Below are 5,942 nucleotides of genomic sequence, written 5' to 3'. Positions count from 1 at the left end.
CAATGCCAATCAAACTCAATACCTCCCGACAACGTATTGAGAAATTGAGGCGAAAAGTCGGCTCTACCAGTTTCCGATAAAGCAATAAAGTCCAACTTATGCTCAATAGAAGCCTCAGCAAGAAACCTTCTTTTAGCCAAGTCTTTCAGACCTCTGCTATTCCAAAAGATTCCTTTCATAACTCGTCATGGAATTTTTTAGCTGTTCTAATCCGCGCGCTCCTACGCACTGCGGAAGCCGGGTAAATCTTCCGCTTCCATTTGCGTTTAGGCATATTAAAACTCTCCAGCTGGTCCTCACAACCAGTCTCAGAGGCGCGCACTTCAACAAAATCCACTCGCTCATCTTCCTCCTCAGGAACGAGATCCGCACACAAATTATCGAGAATCCTAACCCCCAAAGCATCAATCTCGAAGTTATTCATGGGTTTAACCGCAGCTAAGTTATGAATCATCTCAAGCGCCCGCTCAGCCTCTAAATCCAATACATCATTAATCGAATTTGAAATTTCACTATCATTGCTACCTAGTGAAATTCCTAGCTTATTTGCATTATTAACAATCTCATCATTGGAAAAATGTAGAATAGAATTAGAAGTATTGACAGACATACCCGTAGTGACCTCCACATCACGAAGCTTGGCCGCCCTCATAGCGCACCGCTGCTGAATGTCGTCCACCTCCGGATAGTCCTGGAGACGGCTGCTCAACCGTCGCCCCTCAGACACCGGATCCGGGATACCACCGAATGCAATCACCTCCTCCTGAGATGTTGTACTGGGGTGCACCATGCCGGGGGACGGAGAAGCCATGGCCTCCTGCCCGGGCTCCCCCACAACCCCGGCCAAAGGGCAAACCGACGGCACCGGCGCCGCCGTCACACAAGGCCCTCGAGGCGCCACAAGAGAAGAGGCCCCCGAAGCCACCGAGGCCACCTGCCCCGAGCCCCGTCCGGACCACGAGTCCAGCGCCAGCATCGCCGGCCCGGAAGAAAGAAGAGAAGGTGTCTGGTCGAGCAACCTCGGCCTCCCAACTAAAGGCTCAAGCTGAACCGTCTGAAGCTCCCCCACCGCTGGCCCTGTTGAGGGAAGCGCGACCACCTGCCCCATGCCCCCACCAGCAGCAGGCATCCTCGGCTGCACCTGCACAGTCGCAGCCGCAGAGGAGTAATCCAAAGCCCCCATCCTCAGACCATCTCCCGCGCGAACGACCTCCTTCGCCTCCACCCTAGCCGGGCTCGGCGACTCCCCCAACGAAGGAGACACTGGCTCCTCAAACTCCAGTGCCGGAAGCGAACGCTCAAACACGTCAGCCGACTCCATCCGATCACTCCATAGTCTCAGGGGTGAAAGTGCTAGTTATCGACTAGAGGGGGGTGAATAGGCGATTTTTATGAAAGTCTTCAAAACTTGGAAGTTTTGAAGACAAACAATAGAAACAACCTAATTCATATGCAACGGAAGATAAACTACAACAAGCAAGCCATAATCAAGTATGCAATAGCATTAACGTTCGAAGATTAATAGCAGCTAGGTAGTAGGATCAGGATGGAAGATAGTATGAAGCCAATCAACAATAGTAGTCAGGCAATGAAGTCAATCAGATAAGACGATAAGCAATGACTTCACGAAGACAAACTCAAAGTAAGGAGGGAAGAGATAGAACCAGTTGCTTGTTGAAGACACAGGATTTGTTGGACCAGTTCCAGTTGCTGTGACAACTGTACGTCTGGTTAGGGAGGCTGAGATTCAACTCAGAAGACCGTGTCTTCACCTTATTCCCCTTGAGCTAAGGATACTTAGTCCTCGCCCAATCACTCTGGTAAGTCTTCAAGGTAGACTTCCAAACCTTCACAGACTCCGTTCACCCGGCAATCCACAATGACTCTTGGATGCTCAGAACGAGATGCCTAACCGGCTGGAGGATGCACAGTCCTCAAGTGTAATAAGTCTTCAGGTCACACAGACAGAAAGACTTCAGTGATGCCTAACACTCTTTGGCTCTGGGTGTTTGGGCTTTGTCCTCGCAAGGATTTCTCTCTCTTAAATGCTTCGAGGTGGGTTGCTCTCAAACGACAAAAGCCGTATATTAACTCTGAGCAGCCACCAATTTATGTTGTAGGGGGTGGGCTATTTATAGCCACTAGGCAACCCGACCTGATTTGTCCGAAATGACCCTGGGTCACTAAGGAACTGACACGTGTTCCAATGGTCAGATTTCAAACACACACGGCAACTTTACTTGGGCTACAAGCAAAGCTGACTCATCCAACTCTGGATAAGATTTGCTCTCATTGTCTTTGCTCGAAGACATAGGATTTGGGTTGAGCATCACTTCAGTCACTCTGACTTAGTTCACTTGGACCCCACTTAACAGTACGGTGGTTCCTATGACTCAACAAAGAAGAAAAGGAAACAACGAAACCACACAGTCTTCGTGCTCCATAGTCTTCACGCAATGTCTTCTCATGTCATAGTCTTCAATATGAATATCTTCTCATACCACCATTGTCGTCAATGTCTTCATACATTTTTAGGGGTCATCTCTGGTAGGTAAACCGAATCAATGAGGGACACTACCTGCGTTATCCTGCAATTCTCACAAACGCATTAGTCCCTCAACCAACTTTGTCGTCAATACTCCAAAACCAACTAGGGGTGGCACTAGATGCACTTACAATCTCCCCCTTTTTGGTGATTGATGACAAACTGGTTGAAGTTTTCAACGGGGATAAAGTATGTGAAATTGTAAAGGATAGGAATTTGTCTTCATAAGTAGCAAGGGCTCCCCCTGAAGATGTGCATATAAATAATTTTGCTTTTGGAATGCAAATGCACATGGCAGGTTGTACTTGTGGAGATCCACTTCAACTTATGAAGATAATTCATCATGCATGAAATGATATAGCATATAGGATGACATGCATAATGAAAAATGGACGTCTGCAGGATGATCTAAGTGCGGAAGTTATCATCGCACATGGAAATGCAAATAAGTAGCAGACGACCATCAAGTTTAAGTGTTACAACTCAGGGAACCAAATGTTTCAAAACACAAGAGTTGTAAGCACGAGGCAAAATATAACGCAACCGCCCATTTGAACCCGCTTGAAGACTATCAACTCATACGCTTCTCCCCCTTTTGTCAGTAATGACCAAAAAGGTTTGAAGACATAGAGCATCTACTCGTCTTCTTGATGAGTAGGTGAAGCAGCAGGGTTGTCGTCGTTGGGTGGCGGTGCAGATGAACTTGGTGCAGTGTCGATGCATGGAGTAGTAGTTGGAGGTGGTGAAGTAGCATCATCTTCATCATTGATCACTCTGGCATTTACCGTTGCCGCAGAGGAAGAATATTCAGAGTCTTCAAGAGATGGAGTTCTTCGTAAGACAACATTCCGTGGAGGAGTGGAGTCAAACTGAAATCTTTCATTGAAGCCATCGTCTTGAAGATCTGCTTCAGCACTAAGCAGGGTCAAACTCTTCCATGATCGCCGGCAAGTTTCATGAGCAACAAAGGCATTCTTGGTGGCAAGGTTGCGAATGCGATTGACATCCACCAAGAGGCTTTGCATCTGTCTCTTGAGCCAAAAGTGATGTTTATCCTGTTTCTGATGAAGGGCCACAAGAAGTTCTCGATCATTGAGAACGCGAGAATGCTTCCGAGGCCTTTGGGCAATGGTGCTTTCAGTGGCTTCAGTAGGTGCTCGATGAGGCAGACGAGTATTTCCAGCCAATGGATAGATTCGTGTAGCTGCTTGAACACCTTCAATGGGTTGAGTGAAGCTTTGGTGCTCGGCATTCTGAAGACAAAGAGGCTTCTTGGCTGGGTCAGGATATATAGCTTCAATTGACATATCAACCTCAGGTAGAAAAATCACATGATTGCGAGCAGAAGGTTGATAGTTGACAGTAGAGTGTCGCTTTATGAGGCGCATGACCCATGGAGCATAAAACTTCAGACCAAAGAGATCAGAGCCGGAGGCAGCAAGTTGTCTGATGAAGAAATCTTGTGCATTGAAGCTGATGCCATTGAAAATGTAGAAGACCAAAGTCTTCATAGCTCCTTCAAGCTTTGCCGCTGATGAATGTCCTTTGATAGGCCATAGAGTCCGCCTGATGATGTGATATATGGTGCGTGGCAGATACTCAAGGTCTTCAACAAAGAACTCTGTTGGATATTCAGCGTCACGGGGCAAAGGCTTCATCATGCTCAGCATCTGACTCATATTGGGTTCAGGCCTATGGAAGATGCTTTCCAGGGCATTGTGATGATGTTGACAGCCAGGTTCATAGAGTTCTCCAGGAGTGGACAGGCCTGTAAGCTCGATGATATCCATAGATTTGGCTTCATGATGAACGTTTCCGGTCATCCACTCGAGAACCCAAGTCTTCGTATCTCTGTTGTAGCCGCGAATGTGCAGTGTGGCATAGAATTGAAGCAATAGTTCTTCATTCCAGTGTTCTTTATCTGTGACAAAGCTGAGCAGCCCAGCATCACGAAAGCAGTCAAGTGCTTCTTCTAAGCAGGAGAGTCTAGTAATGGCTTCAGTGTCGAGGCGCATATGAGGGAAGATGCGCCCTTGATCATACAGAACACAGGAGTAATAGCTTCGCTGCTGATGACTCCAGAACCGATATGATGCAATTCTTGGCTTCGTGTAGGGGTTCTTTGAGCTGTCAAAGAATGTGTTGTGGCTCTTGAAGCCATTTGCATTGAAAGACCCAACAGCGGTGGCAGTACCAGGAAGCCTTGGAAGTCTTGGCTTGGGCTTCTGGACTTGAGGCCTATGCTCAACATGATAGTCAAATTGAGGACTAGAGACATTAGGCGGAGGGACCAGAACGGGCCATCTGACTGTTGTTAGCTCTCCGTGGTTATATGCCTGCTCAATTGTATAGGGCCTTGGTGGCGGAACAGGAGCAGTGGCAGCAACTGAGGCTTCAGGCTGCACAACAGGTGCTTCAGAAGCAGTAGCCTCACTAGCTTCAGGGGCAGTGGTCGCATTAGCTTCAGGCACACTGGTTGTTGCAAGCTCCACATTAGCTTCAGCCATGACAATGTCATTGGCTTCACTTGCGTTGGTTGTGGCAGCTTCAGGATTTTCAACCTCCACTTGAGGAGCTGGAGGGTCAGGCATTGACACGTTCACTTCATGAACTATTCCTTCAGGAATGGGGGGAGTAGAGACACGTTCTTCTTGACGTTCTTCATCGGCTGATGCAGCCGGATTGTCTTCAGCAGCAAGTGCTTCAGGTGCAGAGACATTCACAGCAGGAGTGGCTTCTAAAAACACTTGACGTGCAACAGGTTGATGATGCACTTCTCCTTCTGGAACGCTCGGAAGAGGAGCTTGAGGCCTTGGTCCTTTGTGAAGCCTTTGAAGTACTGGCGATGCTTTTGGAGATGGAGTGGGCAGGCCCTCATCCTCTTCAGCTTGTACGGATGTTGTGACTTGTTGTTGGGGAGTGTTGGGGGAGTCTTGTTCTTGAGGGCGATTAGCCCATGAATCATCCTGTGCAATTGGCGTCAGAGGACGACCAATGCTGATGAGTTCGCTGTTCGTACGAACAGGCGATGATACCACATTGTATTCGATCCGAGGAAGAACTTCATCATCTTCAACATTGTCATGATGACCAATGTCTTCAGCAGTGGTGGGTTCAGCTGTTGGAATATCTTCAGCTTCAGGAGCCTTTGTGGAAGCAGGCTCATGAACAGTCATGTGAAGTTCTTGGGATGCAGATGCAGGATGAATCACTGAGATGGGTTCAACAAAAAGGGGCTCTGTGGGAGCAGCCCGATTCTTCTTGGTCTTGCGCTTCTTCTTGGAGGGAGCAGCATCAAAGGCTTCGGTATTCTTCCTCTTTCTGGCCTCTGCCTCGGCAGCCCTCGTCTTCTTCTATTCTGAAGCGGTTGTGGTGACCTTTGGCTTCGAGCCAGTCA

This window comes from Triticum dicoccoides, chromosome 4B (genome assembly GCF_002162155.2).
Source record: "Triticum dicoccoides isolate Atlit2015 ecotype Zavitan chromosome 4B, WEW_v2.0, whole genome shotgun sequence".
Classification (NCBI taxonomy): Eukaryota; Viridiplantae; Streptophyta; class Magnoliopsida; order Poales; family Poaceae; genus Triticum; species Triticum dicoccoides.
This window is presented reverse-complemented; position numbering follows the sequence as displayed.